The 23257-nt window shown below is 45.5% G+C and overlaps 1 protein-coding gene across 3 annotated transcripts in view; it reads right to left on the bottom strand.

Moving 5' to 3' along the window:
- GNB1L (G protein subunit beta 1 like) overlaps positions 1-23257 on the bottom strand; it is a 159125-nt gene that overhangs the window by 117893 nt on the left and 17975 nt on the right. Inside the window, exon 2 of one of the 3 annotated variants that reach the window (XM_043975345.1) lies at positions 22395-22508. The exons of the other annotated variants lie outside the window; for them this stretch is intronic. The gene's annotated coding sequence lies outside the window, so the exon portion shown is untranslated. The remainder of the gene's footprint in view (positions 1-22394; positions 22509-23257) is intronic. 3 annotated transcript variants of the gene reach the window in all.

The raw sequence follows: 23257 nt of genomic DNA, 5'->3' as shown, positions 1-23257 counted from the left end.
ATCACCTTGTGACTACCATACAATAAAAGCTCTAACTAGAAAACCAGAAGCTTCTTCCATTTACTAGTCTGGGAGATAAATTAAGGGAAAGGTTAAAGAGGGGAGATATATGATCTAATATCCAATTTTAAATCTCACACCACTAACAAATATGAATGAGTGAATAAATGAATAAATAAATAAAAAGAAAGCCTAGGTGCCACATCTCAAGAAATCATGAAGGAAGCCAAGGGAGATGAGAATCACCAGAAGAATGGGGTGTTCAAAGGTCAAATCCAATGAGGGCTGAGAAGACACCAGTAGATTTACAAAGATGCAGGATTCTGGCGCTGGGAGAGACCTCAGGAGCACCCAGCCAGCCGGAAGAACCCCTCTCAAACTGTGCCTGGTCAGTGGCCATCCGGCCTCCAATGAGGGCAGCCTGTCCTATCCCAGGAAGGCTCTAATTGTAAAGAAGCTTCTCTTTGAGCCAAATCTACGTTCGCCTCTTTGCGCCAACTCCCACCCGCTGCTCCTGGTCCTGCCCTCTGGGAACAAGCTTAATCCCTCTTCCACATGACGCCCTTCAAATTCTTGAAAACATAAAGGAAACATGATAATAGGATATGACAGAGGGAAAACTACACCTAACAATCATAACCAGGAATGTGAATGGGATGAACTCACCCACAGAACACAGGAGCGTGGCAAAACGGATTACAAAACAGAATCCAACAATATGTTATTTACAAGAACACTTGAAATGTGAAGATTCACACAGAGTTAAAATAAGGGGCTGGAATAAGATTCCTCAGGTAAATCCAAAAAAGCAGGTGTGGCAGTTAATCTCAACAAGGGGAGAGGGAAAGAGAGAGGAAGAGGGAGAGAGAAAAGAGAAAAACAGGGAAACTTTATTATGCTTAAAGGTACCCAAGATAATGAAGTAATATCAAAAAAATATAGATGTACACACACACTAATTGGAATAGCATCTAACAACTTAAATGGGGGGCAGGTAAGTGGTGCAGTGGATAAAGTACCGGCCCTGGACTCAGGAGGACCTGAGTTCAAATCCAGTCTCAGACACTTGACACTTACTAGCTGTGTGACCCTGGGCAAGTCATCCCCCCCCCCAAGCAAAACAATAATTGTTGGGGACTTTAATATACCCCTTTCAGACTTAGACAAATCTAGCAAAAAAGTTAAATCAAAAGGAAATTTAGAAACTGCATAGAATTTTGGGAAAGTGAAATGATAGACCTCTGGGAACAAATGAATGGGAATTATAAAAAGTATACTTATTTCTTAGCTTTGCATGGCATCTTTGCAAAAATTAAACATGGGGGCAGCTAGGTGGCGAAGTGGATAGAGCACCCGCCCTGGAGTCAGGAGTACCTGAGTTCAAATCCGGCCTCAGACACTTAACACACACTTACTAGCTGTGTGACCCTGGGCAAGTCACTTAACCCCAATTGCCTCACTTAAAAAAAAAAATTAAACATGTACTGGGGCATAAAAATACATTACAGGGGCAGCTAGGTGGTGCAGTGAATAGAGCACTGGCCTTGCATTCAGGAGGACCTGAATTCAAATCCAGCCTCAGACCCTTGACACTTACTAGCTGTGTGATCCTGGGCAAGTCACTTAACCCCAACTGCCTCAAAAAAACAAACAAACAAAAACAAAACAAAAAAATACAGAAAAGTGCAGAGATTAAACATTCCCTTCCTAACCACAACATAACCAAAATTATAATCTAGAAGAATTAGAAAAATAGACTGACTTAAATGGGGACTAAATATTATGATCCTAAAGAATGTATCAGTTAAAGATGAGATCTTGGAATGCAATATTCCAAAAGGTACCAAATATAGGCTAACAACCAAGAATAACATCATACGTGTTTTCAGAGTTTTCCGATGTAATCATCGCTTGTGCTGAATTTTTTCTCTTCTTTCTCTTTTTTTCTTTAAAGAACTATTTTTAAAATTTGTGATGGTTCTCTGGCAGGAAGAGGGTTACTAGGGATAACTATGATACTATAAGAAACTGAAGATATAATAAAAAACCAGTTAAATATTATTAGCATTATAATATCATCACATAGCCCCTTCTAAATTCTCAAATAAAATTTAGCTCCCTAGGTTTTTCTTGATTTCTGTCTTTGCATTTCAAAATCCCTACTGAGCTCTTGTCTTTTCATCAGCAATGCTTGATAAAATCCTGTAATCCATTAAATGTCCATTTCTCCCACCCCCACCCCAGGGATTACATTAAAAAACTCAGAAAACATGCATAATATGTAATCCCTTCACCTCTGTGAACCTCCTACCTCTATGAAAGGGTGGGTTGGAGGTGTCCTATCTTTTTATTGAAGTCATGTTTCATTTTTATAACTTTAATAACATTCACTTTTGATTTTTGGTGTGCACCTGCTTTCCATTCATGTTACTGTAGTCACTATGTAGGTATATTGTTTCCTTGGCTCTGCTGACTTCATTTTGCATAAGTTTATATAGCTTTCTCCCTGCTTCTCTGTATTCATCACTCATACCATTTCTTATAGTACAGTAATAATTACATTCATGTACCACAATTTGTTTAGCCATTCCCCAATTGATGGACATTAATTTCCAATTCTTTGCTATCATAAAAGTGCTATTATAAATACTTTGCTGTATATGAAAACTTTCTTATCAATGACTTCTTTGGGGTAGAAGCCCAGTAATGGAGTCTCTGGTTCAAGGGGCATGGACATTTTAATCACTTTATTTGTATAATTCCAAACTGCTTTCTCAAATGGTTATGCCATTAGATAGCTTCATCAGCAAAGTATTAATATGCCTATCATTCCACAAACCCTCCAACATTGACTATTGTCAGTTTTTGTCATTTTTGCCAATCTGCAGGGTGAGGTATAGCTTCAGGGTTGTTATGATTTGCATATCTCTTATTATCAGTGACCTAGAATATTCTCTCATGTGGTTATGCATACTTTGAAATTCTTATGAAAACTGTTTATTCATATTCTTTGACCACTTACTTATCAGGAGGAAATGTCCATCGATCATAATATATGTGTGTATAACTATGTTGTTTATATAACTTGAATATCAAACCTTTATCAAAGAAATTTGAAACATTTTTTTATTTGACCACTCCCCTTCTTATCTTAGTCCATTAATTTTGTCTGTGCAGAAAGCTTTTCAATTTTATATAAACAAAGTTATCCATTTTATTTTTGGTAATTACCTCTTTCTCTTATTTTGGTTAAGAATACATCTCCTGGGGCAGCTAGATGGCGCAGTGGATAGAGCACCGGCCCTGGAGTCAGGAGGACCTGAGTTCAAACCCGGCCTCAGACACTTGACACTTACTAGCTGTGTGACTCTGGGCAAGTCACTTAACCCCAACTGGCTCACCAAAAAAAAAAAAATACATCTCCTACCCATAACTATGAGAGGTATATGATCTGCTTCTCTCCCAATTTTTTTTTTTGGTAGTATGACCTTTAATATTAAAGCCACGTTCATTTAGAATGTGTTACTGAGCATGTTATAAGATGCTGGTCTAAGCCTATTTTCTGCCAGACAGCTTTTCAGTTTTCCCAGAAGTTCATATCAAATAAGGAGTATTTCCTAGGTAATTTATGTTTTCCACTTTTTCCAACATGGGGTTACTGAGTTCCACTATAACTGAGTTTCCCTTTAGTCTGTTCCACTGATGTCTATATTTTTAAACCAATACCAGATGGTTTTTGATAATTGTTGCTTTATAATATAGTGTTCTTGAAGGGCTCTTCCACATTCATCCTTACTTCTTTTCACCATTTCCTTTCATATTTTAGATCTTCTGTTTTTTCAAGTGAACTGTTATCTTTTATCAAGTTCTATAAAGTGTCCCCTCGGGAATGTGATCGTTATAGTATTAAAAGTGCAAATTAACTTTGAAAATATTGTGATTTTCTGATCAGTCACAGTTGGACATACTATACCTTGACCCCAATATAGTGATGTCACTTTGGTCCTCTTTAAGAATAAAGGACTGGCAGCTAGGTGGTACAGTGAATAGAGCACTGGCCCTGGAGTCAGGAGGACCTGAGTTCAAATCCGGCCTCAGATACTTAACACTTACTAGCTGTGTGACCCTGGGCGAGTCACTTAACCCCAATTGCCTCACAAAACAAAACAAAACAAAACAAAACAAAACAAAACAAAACAAACAAACAAAGAATAAAGAACCGGGGCAGCTAGGTAGCATAGTGGATAAAGCACCAGCTCTGGATTCAGGAGGACCCGAGTTCAAATTTGGCCTCAGACACTTGACACTTACTAGCTATATGACCCTGGGCAAGTCACTTAACCCCACTGCCCTGCAAAAAAAAAAAAAAAAAGAATAAAGAATAAAGGACAATAGGGGAAGCTATGTGACTCAGTGGATAAAGCACCGGCCCTGGATTCAGGAGGACCTGAGTTCAAATCCAACCTCAGACATTTGACACTTACTGGCTGTGTTACCTTGGGCAAGTCACTAAACCCTCATTGCCCCACCAAAAAAAAAAAAAAGAACAAAGGACAATAACCAACCCCTAAAGCATCCCCTTGAAAATCTGACTGGTATAGCATTAAAGTGCAAATTAATTTGGGGAGTATTGTCATTTTTATTGTATAGCACAGCCCAGTCATGAGAACTGAATTTTTTAAGGAGAACTTTGCAACTGAATCTATACAGCCCATAAATTGCTATAGTCTGACTGATTTTTATTTAAAATTTTTTAAATAAATATCCATTAATGATCTTGGCCTTTAGCTTTCCTTCTGTGTTTTCTCTTTCCCTGGTGTAGGTGTTAGGATGACATTTTGTGTGCTTTGGTAGGCTGATTCTCAGATATTTTATGCATTCTGTAGTTATTTGGAATGTAGTTTCCCATCTTGGGACTTATTATTATTACACAGAAATGTTTCCGTTTTGCAATGTCTCCTCTCTGCATTTGCAGCTCTGCCTGGTTTCAAAGCTACAGAACAAGATTCCCAGGAGCTAGGCACCCAGTAGTGTCTCTTCCTCCTCCCTGTTCCAAGCTTTCTCTGGTGTGTCATCTTCCCCCTTTAGACTGTAAGCTCCTTGAGGGCAGGAATGGTCTTTCTTTTTCTTATTTGTGCCCCCAGCACTTAGCACAGTGCTTGGCACATAGTAAGTGCTTAAGAAATGTTTACTGATTTGAATTGAAAATGATGTGAATGTTGTAGCCTGGAACTTTTCTGAAGCTATTAACTGTCTCAGTCAGTACCTTTGCTGATCCCCTAGAACTTTCCAAGTAGCCCATCCTATCATCAGCATTACCTAGCCTGAAGCTCCCAGCTCCAGAAGGCTCTGCATGCTCCTGGCCACTCTCTGTCCTGTGTCCACAGACTTCTCTGTCATTTATATCCTTGGGCTGGAGAAATGACTCACTGGGACTTTTTCCTTAGATTTCTTGACCAGGATACAGGCTGGCACATGTTCTAGATCTGGTGGGGGTGCTGTTGGTGTTTGTTTTGTTTTGTTTGGGGAAGGAGGCAAGCCTTACTGTACTCCTTCCTGCCACTCCGCCACCTTGTACATCCACTAACCTCTCTGCTGCCAAATCTAACTCCTTTGCTCCTTCCTCATCTACCTCAACCTCTCTATAGCCTTTGACACTGCTGTTCCCCTGCGACACTCTCTCCTCCCTAGGTTTCCCTGGTGCTGCTCTCTCCATCTGACCATCTGAAATTTCAAACCGAATGTCCTAGAGATATCTAAACTCAATGTGTCCAAAACTGGACTCATCATCTGCCCCCTCCACTCCTTGTCCCAAGCTCCTCCTCCTCAGAAATTCTCTGTGACTGTCGAGGGCACCCCCATCCTCCCAACGCTGGAAGCCCTGATGCCATCCTATAGTCCTCACTCTCACCCCCAGATTCAATGGGTGGCTTCTCCCTTTGAAACCTCTCTCCCATGCAGCCCCTTCTCTCCTCTAACACTGCCAGCACCTGCTGCAGGCACCTGGACGGCTGGAATAGCATTTGGCCTATTCCTTGTCCCAAGGCCATCCTTCGCTCTGCTGTCAGACTGATCTTCCTAGAACACAGGCCTCACTACAGCACCCCCCCATTCAGTAGACTCTGGACTTCCTTTCACCTCCAGGCTCCTCAGCCATTCAAAGCCTTGTACAACCTGGCCCCCTGCCACCTGTCCAGCTTTCTCACTTCTTATGCCAGTGCCTTTGCATGCCCATGATGCTGAACTCCACGCTGGTCCTCCACCTCCCAGCTGGGCACGTCCTCACTGGCTAGGCCATGTCTGAAAGGCTCTCCCTCCTCACCTCCACTCCCGGCTTCCTTCAAGTCTCACCTACAAGAAGCCTTTCTTGACACCTTCCTCCTCCAATGCTTTACTGACTGACTGACAACAAATAGTGACTTCAAAAGATGGACAGTGACAAATACCGTCCACCTCTGGGCGGACAGATGGACCAGAGACACAGAATGAGATGCCCATTTTCAGCGGTGGCCAATGTTCAGAATTCTCTTCCTTAGGGATATTCATTTGTTACAAGGAAGGACTTCTACTTGAGGGGTTAGGGGTTGAGTAAGGGGGTAACAAGAGATGTTAAAAAAAGAACATCAATAAAACATTTTAGAGAGCACAGAATAACACAAAAAAGTTCACAAAGGGATACAAACAAGGCAATTTTGTTACTAATATGCTCGTTTAATTTACTTAAAACTGTAAGTAAGAGAGGGTCAGTTCCATATAATCTTCTTTTCTATTGTTCTTGGTTAAGCTGAAATGTTTGTTTGTTGACAATTGTTATTAAGAAGATTTTTTTAAATGGCTTCAAAAGTATTCATTTTATGGGGTTTTTTTAAATGTCCATTACATTTTTTGATGTTTAATTAAACTGAACACAGGATGTTTAGTCTAGAGAAAAGAAAACTCAAGGGCGATGGCAGAGCAGTCTTCCATTCTTTGAAGGGTTGTCATGGGAAATGGGATTCATCGCATTCTGCTGGGCCTCAGAAGGCAGAACCAAGATGAAAGAGCAGAAGCTGCCCAGAGGTTTTGGCCAGAATCGAGAGAGCTCTCCAGGCATGGAAAGAGCCGATTCTGGAGGCAGGGAGGGGCCTCCCCCTACTCTGGCCTCTTTACTCCAAGGTCACAGGGCAAAAATGCTGTCCAGGGGAATCTCCCTCATGGACTGCTTGAACTCGATGGCCTCACTGGTCCCATTCCACTCTGTGAACTACCTCTCATTCAAGTTCAAAATCTCTCAATTGCTCCTGGCATGAGTTTCTGTACTGCCTATCAGGGAAAGAGAAAAAGCCTCCTGATCAGACATGCCATACCTCGACCCCAACACAGGGATGCCATTTCAGTCCTCTTAGAACATGAAAAACAACAACCAACCACGCACCAAAGGTGCAATAGCTGCTATTAACGAAACGTTCTTCGAGGATGAGGCTAGAGGGTTTTGTTTGGTTGGGTTTTTGTTGGTTGTTTGTTTTTTTCTGGCGGGGCAATGAGGGTTAAGTGACTTGCCCAGGGTCACACAGCTAGTAAGTGTCAAGGACATATTTGGGGAGGGAGAGTGTGGGAAGAGAATAAGCACTTACTAAGCACCTGGTGGCACCAGGCCCTGTGCTATGACCTTTTGTATAAATATTGTCTCGTTGGATCTTCACAACTTTCCTGGTCAGTAGGGGCTGTTATCATCCCCATTCTATAGTAGAGGAAGTGGAGGCACAGAGGGTAGAAGTGCACCAAAATATTCATATTTGCTTTTTTTAAGGTTGCACAGAATTGGAAACTGAAGGCAAGGTGCCCATCAATTGGGAAATGGCTAAACAGATAAAGCACAGGAGTGTAAGGAAATCCTACCATACTATAGAGAATTGAGGAGGGGGTTTCAGAGAAGCTCTTCTTCAGAGGTCTTTGGGGAAATGGGAAGACTTGTGTGAACTGATGCAGAGTGAGGCGAGCAGAACCAAGAGGCCGATGTAAAAAAGAACAATTTTGTAAGACTTAAGGTACATTAATCAATGAAATGATTGACCACAATTTCAGAGAGCCAGTAATACAGACTCAACCTCCTGAAAAAGACACAGCAGGCTGAATTATCAGAATTAGACGTACTTCATTTATGGTCAATATGGGAATGTTTTGTTTGAATGTTCATATTTGTTCAAAGGATTTTCTTTTTCTGGGGGAGGGGTCATGGAATCAAAAATGGAGGAGATGACTGCACTAAAATCATGGAAATCCCATATCTCTGCAAGTATGAAAGGAACTACAAGAGCACAGATTAAACGGAATCAGGATAAAATTAGCTATGAGTTTGGTTTTTCCCTTTCCACACTTGGTAAATTACAATGATTTCCCAAACCATCATTCTTTCCCTTTGTTTATGAAACATTTTTCATTTGCCAAATATGGAAGCCTTTAAAAGCAAATGGGGAGGCTTTCCACCTTTGAAAGGTACAGCTTATAATAAGTCATCTCCCTAGAAACCACCACTAACCTTGATTCAACTTCTAAGGTCACCACCTGAACACTAAGTATTTTCCCAGTATCGCTGGCTCTTAAAGGCCTAGAATATTTAGTGTGGAACGTAGTCATAGTTACAAATTTCCAGAATTCATGGCCTGAAATCCAGATCTCTTGCTCTGACAAACAGCTGACATAGATAGAGCTGCTGGGCAGCTGCTAATTCCAAAAAATTTCAAAAGCAGGTGGTGCAGTGGATAAAGCATCAGCCCAGATTCAGGAAGACTTCAGTTCAAATCCGGCCTCAGACACATGACACTTACTAGCTGTGTGACCCTGGGCAAGTCACTTAACCTTCACTGCCCTGCCCCCTCCCCCCCAAAAAATTTCAAAAGTCCATGGGAGCTTGGGACACATTCTCCAATTCTTGAATGGTTACTTCCAGCTAGCTGTCTCAGGCAAGTGGGGACCCATCACCCAGCAGAGTGCCTTGCACATAGTAGGTGCTCAACAAACGTTTGCTGAATTTAATTAGGGCCAACTTCATAAAGGGACCAACAAAAATGGCTTCTGGATCACCACTTGATGCTCTACATGTTAACATGCTAAATGCAGCTCAAGGACCACAGATTTAAAGCTGGAAGGGAAGTCATGTTGTCGGAGAATTCCCTCATTTTACAGAGAGATGAGGAAACAGCTCAGCAATGTTACAAGAAAGGTACAAAGTCTTGCAGATGGCAAGGTTGTTGGGTCAGAATGAATGTGTGTGTGTCTGTGCCTATGTGTGTATGTGTGTGTGCATGCATGTGTGTGTGTGCATGTGCACACACCTGGCCTCTGACAGATACCCCACACTGCCTCATTGTCATTCACGATTCTTATGGGCTGTAAGATTTAGAAAGGCCTTTCCTTCCAACTCTGTGATACTGTAATTATGATCCCCCACTTTACAGATGAGCAAACAGATCAATTACTTTTACTTCTTCAAACTACAAAAAAATGCCAGAGGAGGATTCCAGTGTGGAGCCTCCCTCCATCAATAGCCATCACAACGTTTGCAGGCTTTAGTAATATTTCCCTAAGACGTGAGCCCCAAACCGAATTACTATCTGATCATCCCCTTTTAGGCACAAGCCCGGCTGGACCCATAATCCATGGCTAGGCCCCTAAATGAGGCCCTCCCAGAGTGTACCCTTCCCTGGCAGAGCTTCTGATGATTCACAATCACATCCACAGCACACTGAGGCATCAGACTGCCCCAAGGTCCTCCAGAGCCTTGGGACCAGCCTCCAACTTCTGAGTCCTATTCTCGGACGTGCTGCCAACATTCCTGCAGCCACCACACTGGAGAGTGGGGACTCCTTGTTTCCCCGCCAACTGCCCTTCATCAAAAGGTATCCTTGAACAGAACCTGATAAACTCCCCCACATGGGCTCAGCCTCTGAAATTCCATATCTGGGAACTAATGAAGAAAAGGACAGAGAACAGAGATCAGAGAGAATGCTGAAAAACATTAACCCCCTAATAAATTATCAGCCAATGTCAGCAACCAGGAATAAGCTGAAAGAAATACAGCGTTAAATATATTTTAGTGGGGGTCCCAAGTGGTAAAGCACAGTTCACTGGGAACCGCTCAAGGCTTTACTGGGATGGCCAGGATGGAAGTCTGTTTACAATGCCCAGCAGCACAGCTGGGATAAAACAGATAGAGCCTTCCCAGAGCCTGCCGGGCCCTCAAGCAGTGCTTCCTCCTCCCCTTTCCTGACACTTGTCCAAAGTGTAGTCCATGCCGGCTGCCTCCCCTCGCTCCCCACCTGCCCGCTCTCCTTGGCCCTTCACCATCTGACTTCCCACCCTCTGATTCTACTCCAAGAACTTTCTCCAGCTTAGATAGGAGGCCTTAGTGGTTCTCCTCCCAAACTTGCCCACCTGCCCCTCCTTCCCAATGCCCTTTCCTCCCCTGGTTTCCAACACATGCATGTTACGGTTCTCCTCCGATCTCCAAGATCCTCCTAAAGATGAATGGCCATTCGTTAACACTCTGGCTTTGGCCCCATCTCAGTTCCTGAACTGTACCAATCAATTCCATGTGGACGACCCTCAAATCCATTTCCTGCCCTCCTCCCACAATTCCATCCTCACATTTCCAAAGGCCTGCTAGAGAGCAGAGAGTTTTGCAGAGATGTCCAACCAGCACTTCACATTCCAAATTATTCTCATCATCCATTCCCCACCCCCCAAGAAACTTGTCCCCTCCCTAACTCCTTTAATTCCACTGACTGCGCCAGGGTTCTCCCAGTCGGGTTCAAAACCTCCAACGTGCCTGGTCTTTCCTCTGAAACATCTCTTCTTGCTGCTGTCTATTCCTGCTCCCTTTGCCACCACATCACCCCTCATCTGGACAACTCTGACAGGCCCCCTGGAATGGTCAGTCTGTCTCTGGTCTCTCCCTTCTCTAGTTGTTCCTAATGGAGTAACCGGATCACAGAACCCTCTCCCCACAGAAACAGACGGATCCTTCAAATCCCGGGCCAAAAACTTTCAGAGGCCCCCATTCCCTTCTCAGCCTGCAGTGGTGGCTCCCAACCATAGAGTCAATCAATCGCTCAGCATTTATTAAGCACCCATCATGTACTAGGCCTTGTGTTAGATGCCGAGGGCACAAAGACAAATCCTCATTACACTCATGGAGCTCACAGGCCATCAGGGGAGACAGACCCTAGTAGGGCGCAAGACCCATGTGGTGCATGTTCTCCCACAAACCCTCCACAAAGGAACTCCTTCTCCCTCTCTCAGTCAGTGGGGCCTAAGGGTCACCTGCACTCTCCTTCTGATGTCATCATGCCACAGGAGGACAGGCTGAATGAAGGACCTGGTGTTTAGCCTAGAGAAGAATGTGGGGGGAGGGAGCAGACAGCTCTCTAACAATCTGCAGGGCAGTCATGGGGCAGTGGGAGCAAAGTAGAGGTAGGACCAAGGAACAAGGGACAAAGAGGCAGTATAGGATGGAAGGGGGGAAAGCAAGTGGAGTTATCCAATGTAGAATGGACACCTGGGAGTCAGTGTGCTCCTCCATGGATGAGGCTTTTGAGTAGAGGCTGGATCATGGCTTATTAAAAGTCTCTCAGAGGGGCAGCTAGGTGGCCCAGTGGGTAAAGCACCGGCCCTGGATTCAGGAGTACCTGAGTTCAAATCCGGCCTCAGACACTTGACACTAGCTGTGTGACCCTGGGCAAGTCACTTAACCCCCATTGCCCTGCCAAAAAAAAAAAAAAAAAAAAGTCTCTCAGGGCAGCTAGGTGGCGCAGTGAATAGAGCACCAGCCCTGGATTCAGAAGGTCCTGAGTTCAAATCTGGCCTCAGACACTTGACACTTACTAGCTGTGTGACCCTGGGCAAGTCACTTAACCCTCATTGCCCCACATAAAAAAAAAAAGTCTCTCATTGAGGGGGAGGCTCTTACTGTGTGCAAGGTAGAAGTGTTGGGCACAAAGAGACAACATGGAAACAGTTTCCTGCTCAGAATCTCTGGCTACCTTAGAGTCAGAGGGGGGCACATGGCTAATTGGAGCTAGAGGCACGCTGCGCCCCGTGCCCACCCCCAGGGGATTCCCTACCAACAGACCAAGCAGGAGCCACAACTGCTAAGTAAGTAACAAACAAATCACAGTAAGCTCTCCCCTCCTCCACCTCTATGCAGAGGCTAACCTCAAGGACCGCCACTCTTGTGAGGAGGGCAGCAGTATGCTGGTTTCCGAGTCTGAGAACCTGGTGAAAAAGCAGAATGTTCAAGGCTCAAACTCATAGGTAGAGTAGATCAAAAGGCCTTAATATCATAGGCCACTAAAGGTCAAATCGAGATCAAACGCCTATATGCCAAATCACCAGAAGGCACGAGACCATTTCAATGATGCTGCAGACATAATGGCTCCCAGGCTCATTATTTTCACATTGTTTGGCTCTCTGTGACTTGCTACACCTTCATCCCATCCTGAGAGTCCTCAAGGGTTACTGGTTAATATGTTGCTCCTTTGTCGCAACACTGACTTGTTTTCCCTTCTAGCTCTTTTCTGGGTTTGCAACACTAACAGAAGAAGTGCAGCTAGAGAGAATGAGTTAGAATCATCTAGAAGTGCCTTGGAAAGGCATCCAAACCAACAGATTGGGTCTTCAACAGCAAGGCAGAATGCATACTGGACAACCATTTCGTTTTTATTTATTTGGTTTTTTGGCAGGGCTATGAGGGCTAAGTGACTTGCCCAGGGTCACACAGCTAGTCAGTGTTAAATGTCTGAGGTCAGATTTGAACTCAGATCCTCCTGAACCCAGGGCCAGTGCTCTGCCACCTAGCTGCCCTCTGGACAACCATTTCTCTGGCAATTAGTTGCTTGACATCCTAAGAAGAAATGTTTGTGACAGACTGGATCCCCTAAACACAACATGGGAATGACTGCCTTCAGTCTGGGTTCAAGCCTGGTTCTACTACTTACTACCTCTGTGTTCTTGGGCAGAAGCATCCATGTTGCCAGCTACGTGCAGCCCTTCCAGTGCAGCCTGAGCCAGATTCAGCATCATAATTGGAAAATGTTTAACAAAGCGCATAAAAATACTATATGACATAGATAATGTTAATTTGTGGTTTTCTAAGCCAATATACACATGCTCAGTCTTTTTTGAGTTTGGCCACTGACCCTGGGTACGTAATTTAACCTCTGAGGACGTCAGTTTCCCCCTCTCAAAAAACATAGGGGTTGGACATCCCTTTTTGTTCTCAATCTAGGATACCATACTTCCCAAACTCACATTCTCCCTGGAGAGACACACAGTTAGGTCAATATAAAGTAGATACAAAATAATTTCAAGAGGGCAAGCACACTGACAGCCAACTAGCTACGGGAGTCTAAGGGTTTGAATGGGAAGCTTAAGAAGGTAATGGCGTCCATAACAGAAATAGGTCAATGTAGAGAAAAGCCAGGCTGGGCGAGGTGGGTCTGCTTTGGGCATATCGAAATGGAGACATGTGCAGGTTATCAGGACGGAGATGACCAGAGGGCAGGTGGTAACAAGAGTCTGGTATCTAGGAAAGCAATTAGGACTAGATATGTAGATTTGAAACAGTGAACCCATGGAAACTGATGGGATGACCATCAGCACAGTGTAGAAAGGACTCAGAACAAAGCCTTGGGAGACACCCCCAGTGTAGTGAAGAGGAGAAGGACATAACAGAGGAGGTGGAAAAGGAATGGTCAGAAAGTCAAACAGACAAATGAACGAATGAAGTATTAAGTACAGCACTAGAGACACAAATAGGAAAGAATGAAGGGAGAGAAATGTCAGAGCAGCCAAGGGAAGAAAGAGATGAGGTCTACAAGGAAGGGGTGGTCAACAATGTCAGCAGATGAAGAAAGAGCATTGAGACTTAGCAGCTCAGAGCTCTGCTAGCAAAACCGTTGTTGACAGTTACTAAATGTGAGTTTTGAACTCGGCTTTTCTGACTGTTGAAAGCATCGCACAAGCTTAGAAATGCAAATCCCTCCCACTTTTTTCCTTGTCTTCCATTCTACACATATGAAGCAGGTAGGTTTCTGTTCCAAGAGATCTTTCAGCCAAGACTGGATCCCTCCCTATTTGTAGAAGGACGTGGAAGGAAGGAATCCTCGTTCAAGTAGGGGCTGGATCAGCTATCTCTGAGATCTCTTCCAACCCTGATAACCAAACCAATAGGCTCTTCATAGACAACATACAAAGCATTCTTCATCCATTTGGTGTTTCCCATGCAGATGGTTACGTGGATCTCTTTTGAGTGGTCAAAGATCTCACTGAGGAGACCTCGCAGAGGGTTTGATGAACTTGGCCCTACAACACCCACAAACAGGAACTCCTCCCTACCTAAAGTGAACTCTTCTTCCACTCAGACTCTATCCAGGCCACGCTCTATGGTGTTGGTTCTCCTGGATGGAATACATTGCACTGTTTTATGCCTCCCTTGATCCTGATAAAGAGAAGACAGACAAAATCCTCTCTGCTGCTGCATTGATTAAGAGCCCGGTTCTTAATAAACTCTTAGGGAATGAAAAGCTAGATTATTATTTATTCAGACTGTTCCCAACCCTGAGCATTCGGCTTTTATTATTTATACAGCTGGCTGGGCCACAGCAGGAGTTGAATAGCCATTTGCTGAAATAAACAAGCCAAAATGTTAATAAGGATTCATAAGATACATAAAAAGAAAACATCTGATTTGTTTTGATTTTTTTTTTTAGAATACAGTAGAATCGGGGCATCTAGGTGGCCCAGTGGATAGAGCACCGGCCCTGGAGTCAGGAGGACCTGAGTTCAAATCCGGCCTCAGACACTTGACACTTACTAGCTGTGTGACCCTGGGCAAGTCACTTAAACCCCAATTGTCTCACTAAAAAAAAAAAAAAAGAATACAGTAGAATCTTCCTAGCAAAGGCACTGATTTTATAGTCTCATTTCTACAACCAACTCAGGCCAAAAAAAAAAAGGGCTGTTGGCGTTGCCACGTTCCCAAATGTTTTAGCTTTTCTTGGGCAGCCCTTGGGGAGGCTAGTAAATCCTGACCCTTGCAAACTGGGGCTGCTTTTTCAGCCATAAAATATCCATCTGACCAAATACCCTAAGGGATGGAGTTTTGAGGTGACTGAAATGTGGGAACATCCCCCAGGCAGGGAGAAGCTGGCCACCTTCCTCTGAAACCTGAGAAAGAACCTGAGAGAATCATTCTTCAAGACTCCAACGACCTAATGTTACTCACTGGAGAAGTGACTTGACCAAAATCCCCAAGGCCAGGAAAGGTCCAGCCAGTCCTGGAAGCCAGCTGCTCTGAAGCCAAATTTCAACTTCCTTCACCCATCCACATCACTTCCCAAAACTCTGAATCCTCGGGTTTTAAGGGGTCAGGTCAAATTCTCCGAGGTCACACGGGAAAACAATCAGGATCCAAAAGGTTCTCACAGGCTAGAATACTGGCTCCAATACAATAGGATGGGTTTGGCACTGGCCCTTGACCTGTGACTTCCTTGATAAAGGGAACTCCAGGGGAGGAAACTCCCCCTACCAATGCAGGTGGGCTCTTTCTCTGCAACTTCCCCCCAGCCCCGACATGTCAGAAGCAGGACATGAAGATGAAACAACAGAGAGAAGCAGAAATGTCTGTCTCTGGGTTCAAACAAGCATGCAGCTGTTTGTTTATTTTAATTTAAATTTCTTGCTACTCCGAACTGAACAAATATCCACATTTTCAAATACAAAGAATAAAGAGGACAGTATCCAGAACCATAAATATCATCGTCACATCAAGATCAGTTTGTAGAAGTATAGACTCCATTCGACCTGTTGAACCCAAAGCTGTCTCCGGGATCCGTCTTGCCCCCTGAGCCTCTCTCTCATCTCTGCTGGGCTTTTTCTGGGTTTTGTTCTGGCATCACAATCAAGAGCCTCCCTTTCTACCCCAAAGTCTTGTCCCTCAAAAAAAACAAATAATAAATCCGTCGGTGGGAACAAGTGAGAGCATAGACACACCAAAGAAATCTACTCCCTGCCTATGTATGAGAAAATGTTCCCCTTGTTCTGCTCCTCCATCTCTCTCACAGGAGATGCACAGCAGACCTCACCCAGCCCCGCTCTGGCCTCCCAGTTGTTTCCTGCACTGATCAATTCGAAGGGTTGTTTTTGTTTTCCTTTACAATACTGTTTACCTTATTCCCTTGGTTCCACTCACCTCTCTCCACCTCCGTTCATACAAATCTTCTCAAGTTTCTCTGAATCTGACCTTTCTATCACTTCTCACAGGACACTAATATTCAACTAGAATCATATACCATAATTTGTTCAGTCATTTTCCAGTTAATGGGAACCTCCTTGGTCTCCAGTTCTTTGCTACAACAAAAAGTGTTGCTATGAGTATTTTTATACAGAGGGAACTTTCCCTGTATGTTTTATCTCTTTGAGGGATATGCCTAGAAATAATATTTCTGTGTCAGTGTATGCACAGCTTAGCGACTTTTTGGGTATAGTTCTGAACTACTTTTCAGAATGGCTGGAGTAATTCACAGCTCTACCGACAATGCATTAGTGTTCCTGTCCTCCCACATGCCCACCACCCATTGTCTTTCTCTTTTTGTCATCTCTGCCAATCTGATAGGTGTGAGGTAGAACCCCAAAGTGATTTAATGTGGCATTATTGCTCACTTTTCTTTTTTGAAGAATTCCCTGTTTCTATTGCTGGGGGAGGTGTGGCGGGACAGCACTTTACATGAAAATATCAACCGACAGCAGGACATGGCCAGTGAAAGTGTTAATGACATCCTCGAACCATCAATACTGTGCCAGGTCAGAGAGTCCACCGGGTGTCGGACTTGAAAGAGACTGGGAGGCGGCTCGTCCGGCCGTACCTGAAGAGAATTCCTTCTCCAACATGATAAGTGCCATATGAGTGAGCAGCTTGGAGAAGGGAGAAATCACTTCCAGCTGGGGAGCTCCCTGAGGAGGTGGCGGTATCCACACTGGGCCTTGGGAAAAGGTTGGATGTGGCCAAGTCAAGAGTCAATCCAACTCCAGGAACACTTATCAAGGGCTCGCTATCTACAAGGTGCTAGGTTTGGCAGGTTCTCCCCAATCTGGGCCCAACCTTCCTTCTCTACCTTATTTCCTGCCCCTGGACTCTTGCCAAGCTTAACACCTTCTTTCTGAAGGGTGAGCACAACCTGACCCCCATCCTGTGGCTTCTAACACGTCCTCCTCGAAAGCTCTCGGGGCTCCCTCCGCTCAGGCCGGTCCCTCCAGAAAATATGATGTCCCTGATTCCAAGCGTCAGCCCAAGGGATATTGACTTACACAGCTATGTGCCTACACAGTGTGTAGATGTGTCTACCCGTCTAGATAGCCACAGACACACACACATATGCGATCTGTCTCCCCACAGGCAGGGCAAGCTCCAACCTCGGTATCACTAGCCGCTAGCACCTTTAATACAGGTTTACTGAACTGAGCTGGGGATATTCCCGGGAGCATGGGGAGGGGGAGGAGAAAGACCTACAAAAATAATCTGAATATAAGGCAGATCAGAATAAAGAAGAGATACTGTCAAGGCGTTTTTGGGAAACCAGAGGAGAGAGAGAGAAAGAGAAAAGAGAAGACTCTGAGTGGGGGAGGAGCTGAGCCCTGAAGGGACAGAAGGATTTCATCAGGCAGAGATGAGGTGAGAATGCATTCCAGCTCTGGGGAATGGGCAGGGTCAAGGAACAGCCAATGGCCCAGTTTAACTGGAAGAGGCAGATGGATGATCAAATCTATGGAGAAAAGTTAAGTTGGCATCAGACTATGGGGAATGGGCCTGAGAGCCCTGAATGTCACACTCACACATTTATATTTTTTCTGCCTTGTGGCTGAACCCTCTTCCTATTAAAATGTAAACTCCTTTAGACCGAGGCCTCCCTGTCTTCATTTCCTGGTTGGAGCCCGGCAGTTTTGCACATAAGTACTTAATAAGTGCTTTTCATTCCTTGATTCATCAGCTACAAAACAGGGAACTGCAGAAGGTTTTTGAACAAGGAGTCATGATCAGAATTATAGACCAATAGGCAAATGGATGGCAGTAGGAAACCACAAGTATTTCTGCAGTCAGTTAGTTGGTCAATGACTTGTGTCATCTAGCCTCTGTCTTCTAAGAGGGCCCATGACACCAGTGGTGCCCTGACTCGTACGTGAACTGGACTGAAAGGAGGCAGAGCTGGGCAAAGTCTGCAGCCTCTCTCTCTTCCTGAGTCACCAAGTCCAGTGGCAGGACAAAAGTCAGCACAAGTGGCAATGGCCCAGGAGTCATCCATGTCTAACCAAGCTCTAAGCCTTCCACACCTGCTTCAGCCACCTTCACACCTGCTTGGAACAAACTGTTCTCATCCACCCATTCCACCAGGGAAAGTTTTCACGCTTAGGCAGACACCCCACCCCCTCCCATCTCTTACCCTCAACCTAGTTTAGCCTGTGTGCCAAGATGGCTTACCAGGGTATGACCGCTGCTCATGCTAGAGCTTCTTGGAGCCACAGGTGAGAACTGAGTGCCAGCTGGACACCAAGGGTGGATGGGCAGCCCTACAAAGGGCCTGGCAAGCCCTCCCTCCCAGCAGAAGTGTGAGCACCCCCTGAATACCCACAGAACCCCGTCAGTCAATAAACATTTACTAAACACCTTCTATGTGCCAGTCACAACACAAAGCACCGTGTATACAAAGAAAGTCAGAAGCCGGAGCTCAAAGTCCAATGGAGGAGACGACATGCAAAGATCTCTATACAAACAAGATTAATACAGGAGAACCTGGAGAGAATCAACAGCAAGAAGGCGCCAGCAGGACCAAGTCTGGCTATCACAAAGGAGAGAGACAGCTAGACTGGGGATAGCGGAAGAGGTGAAACCATCGTATCCCCCTTCTGGGGTCAAATAAACGATTCCAGAACGTGCATCATTACCCTGAGAGCTCATAGTCCGAGGGCATCATTCCACCACAGTTCTGCCACAATCGAGACTCTCCACAAAGCCTTAACACATTAGCAGAAGTAATAAAGCCTCCAGAAGGTAGTGATTTCTCCAGCCAGGCTGACTGTCGAGCTAAAAGAAATTCTGGAAGTCTAATCCATCTGAGGATCATTAGGTTAATATCCGAGGCTCCCAGGCCGTATATCACGCAGCCTCCCATTTCTGGATAAAAAAGATAACACAAAGGGGGTTCCTCCACCCTTGCTCATGTGAACCATAAAACAGATTTATTACCGAGGTTAGACTCTTTGTTTTCTCTTACAAGGGGAAAAAAAAAAGAAAAAAGAAAACCTTCTCTCCCGACCAGAATTCTCTCTATTGCAGGACCAATTTGTGCGCCTCATTCGGATCGGATGGCCCTCGCTCTTAATGCCCTGGTCACACTCTGTACCTCCCTAAATCTTACAGTAATGGATAGCCCTTTCTTTCACTTCAGGAGGGGGAGGCAACAGCTGTTCCAGATGTGTCTGAACCAGGAAAGTCACCCATTGGTTTTCTTCTTGGTTCATTTTTCTAAAAGGGATTCTTCTCCCAATATCAAAATACATGGACTCCTATTGTATACACTCAACCCACCTGGCTAGTGGTTGCCCTGTGTATTTTATATTTGGTTATACATGGCTAGGGAACAGCAACCATCTCTCTGTGCCCCTCTCTCTACCATCTAGTGAAGCCCCAGTGACCTGTACCACTCAACGCATGATTCTGGATGAAAAAGAAGCAACATTCTAAGGAAAGAATTCTCACACTGACGCTGTGTATATTTTTCTATGCCCCAGTTCCACCCTCACCCCACCCTCCATCAGAATGCAAACTCTCCCCTAGGAGGGAGTATTTCCCCCTTTGTGTCTGAATCCACAGAGCCTAGCTCAGTGCCAGGCACACTTAATAAATCCTTGTTGGGGGGAGGGAGGAAGCATACAATGTCAAACTATTTCCTGACTGTTTTCACTGAATATGCTTTTTCTTCTACTTGTTCTTTTTTTAAAGAAGTACAGGTTATAAAGGATGGCTCTCTGGCAGGGGCAAGGGGAGGGCTACAGAGGAAAATCTAAACCATGTAAAAAGAAAAGATATCAATGCAAGTCTATTGAAAGAAATACCAGGGGGCAGCTAGGTGGCACAGTGGATAAAGCACTGGACCTGGATTCAGGAGGACCTGAGTTCAAATCCGGCTTCAGACACTTGACACTTACTAGTTGTGTGACCCTGGGCAAGTCACTCAACCCTCATTGCCCTGCAAAAAAAAAAAGAAAAGAAATACGAGAGTCCTGCTTTACCGCCCCCATTGGCACCAGCCTTCTTTTTCAGCCTGGCTTTCCAATCCAAGGCCCTGGCACCTCCAGCTCCTCAGGCTCTGTCATCTCTGGGAGTCACAGCTCTTCCAAGCCCAGGCTGGGTGGGAGGTGAGGAGCCTCCTTCCCTCCATTCCCTTCTGAATCCTTTGCCCCTCGATGCCACGTCAATGTCATCCATAGCATCTCGTTAACATTCCCCTTTTCTAGGCCTTTACTTACCAGTCCCTTAGTCTTCAGTAGGGACGCCAGAGAGGAAAACCCCAGAGCACGTGCATAACTGGGATTTCACCTTGTCACAATATAAATGAACTACCCCCATCTATGCAGGGCTCGGCGGCTTACAAAGCACTTTCCTCACAAGGAGCCAGTGTTGGAGGTGTTGCAAGTTTATGAAGGAAATTGTGGTTCTGAAGAGAAGGGACCTACCCAAGGCCACACAGCTAGTTAGTGACCAAGGCAAGATTAAAAACACAGGTCTCAGGGGGCAGCTAGGTGGCGCAGTGGATAGAGCACCGGCCCTGGAGTCAGGAGGACCTGAGTTCAAATCCAGCCTTAGACACTTAACGCTTACTAGCTGTGTGACCCTGAGCAAGTCACTTAACCCCAATTGCCTCACTAAAAAAAATAAAACAAAACAAAAACAAAAACGCAGGTCTCCAGTTTGGAGCCCAAACCCAAAGCCTGGATTCACCACCCAATTTCCCTAGGAGATATTTGTTTAGAACAACTGTCATTATTTGTATTTGTTCAGTCAATGAAAGCTTACTGAGGGTCACAGTCACTGGTACTTTACTAGATGCTGGAGGGGACCCAGGTCTCTGGAAGGGAAAGGGGGTTTCTGCTATCTCTCCACTTTATCTTGCTGCCCAAGATTCCTAGATTCCTGAAGTGGCATCACTTCTACCAACAATGCACAGCTTCAAGGAGTCTTCCCAGTCTTAGGAATGGAAAGATCGGAGGCCTGACCCTTCCCACTGAGCATGTGAGGAAAGGAAGCCCCTCCCCTGCCCCCCCCAGCTCACACAGCTAATCAAGGGGTCATGAGCAGAGAAATCTGCTCTTGGGGCCTTTCTCTTGAACCCTACAGGGATCCCCCCTCCTCAGCCTTCAGAGCCTGTGGCATCACAAGGAGTGCCAAAGAAGAGTGCTTTGAGTCCCTGGGACTCATGCTCGTCGCACACAAAGAGGAGAGTCCTGTTCTGGATGGCTGGGCAGAGCTCCCCCACCTTCCCACCGCCCCTGCAACCAGGAACTGTTCTGTTCTATCACCTCTGACGGCCGGGATGGGCACCAAATGGCAGGCAGAAGCAACGCCCCCGAACAATTTACGAGAGTTATGAAAATGAAGGAATCCACAGCTTCAAGCTCCAAGGCCCCACCATGTCTGGACTAAAGAGGAGAAGGAACTGGGAAAATAGGGATGGCATCAAGGAAAAGAAAAATTATGTATAATGGAGAGTCTTGGCCTTGGGTTCAAGACAACCCAAGGTCAAACCCTGTCTCTGCCTGGTTGTCTGACCATGGGCAAGTCTCTCCATCCATCTGAGGCCGAGGGCACCCTCCGAGCCTCCAAATCTCAGTGTTTCCTCCACTGCAACATCTGCCTCATTCAACCCCCTTCCCCTTCCCATCACCAGCCACCTGAACCCAACTCCTGGCTCTCTCCACTTCAATTCAGTCTGCCTGCTTAGCGACCAAAGTCATTTTCCTGAAGTTTCTGTCTGATCAGGTCATTCCCCCCTTGTTCAAATCCAAAGGCTCCCTAGGCCATCTGGGACCAAAAAGAAACTCCTGTCCGGCATTTCTAAAGCCCAGCTTTACTTTTATAAATCACCCCCTTTCCCGACTGTACTCTACTAGGGCCCGACCCAACTGGTTGTCTTCCTCTTCCTCCCACCACACTCCAAGTCCCTCCTCTGGGCCCTTTGCCTGGCTGCCCTCCACGGCCACCAGGCACTCCTTCCTCACACTTCCCAGGCTGCAGCGTCCCCTTTTGCATGAAGTCTTTCCTGAACCCCACAACTGTTAGTGTTTTAGCCCTAAAAGAAATTTACCTTTTGATTGTGTCTCCAATCCACGCCCATGCTGTCTCCCCATAGACTGTACGCTCCCTGAGGGCAGGACCTCTTTCAGGTTTGTCTTTGCCCTCCCAGCCCCCAGCAGAGTGCCTGGCACAAAGAAATCTAGTTACTAAATAGGAAATGGGATCCTGAGCTCTTTAATCCCATTGCAGGGTCAAGTGGGGTAGCTCCACATCTCTGCTCTGCTCACAGTTCTTTACTTCCCAACAAACTGGCCTACTCGAGAAACCGAGGGCTAAAGAGGAGACATTACCTGCCCAAGGTCCCACAGTCAGTCAGTGGTGGGGCCAGGCCCTGTTGGGTATCTTCTCTCCTACTCTATGCTGCCCACAGAATGAGAGAGTCAGCAGAGACCCACGCACAAAAGGAATCCCCACTAGAACACCCAGTCCAGCCTCTACTTGGAGACCTTCCAGGGCAGGGAGCCAGCCCACCTCCACCTGGGGCAGCCCATTCCCCAAGGGGCAGCTCTATATGTCAGGAAGTTTGGCCCACCATCGGACCTGCTCCCATGAAACATCTCCAAGAAGCTCACATCCAACACACGGTCAAGGCCTCCCACTGTGCTGGTCACCGATACCCTTCTTCAATGGCGGTGCCCCAAACCAACATCTTACTCCCGATGAAGTATAACCAGCCAACTCCCGGTCAGGTAGATACAAACAGAGCACTTATTAAGCACTTCCCCAACCCCTCTGAAGTCTAGCGTCTTCCCTCTGTTCATTATTCCCTATTTAATGAACACCCTAGAGACTCATCACTGACTATGTTCTATGCCCCTAGTGGGAGGTGGGCTCACTACCAGTAGGGATCATTTCCTTCTTTGTACTTGCATG

This window comes from Dromiciops gliroides, chromosome 1 (genome assembly GCF_019393635.1).
Source record: "Dromiciops gliroides isolate mDroGli1 chromosome 1, mDroGli1.pri, whole genome shotgun sequence".
NCBI classification, from domain to species: domain Eukaryota; kingdom Metazoa; phylum Chordata; class Mammalia; order Microbiotheria; family Microbiotheriidae; genus Dromiciops; species Dromiciops gliroides.
This window is presented reverse-complemented; position numbering and strand designations above follow the sequence as displayed.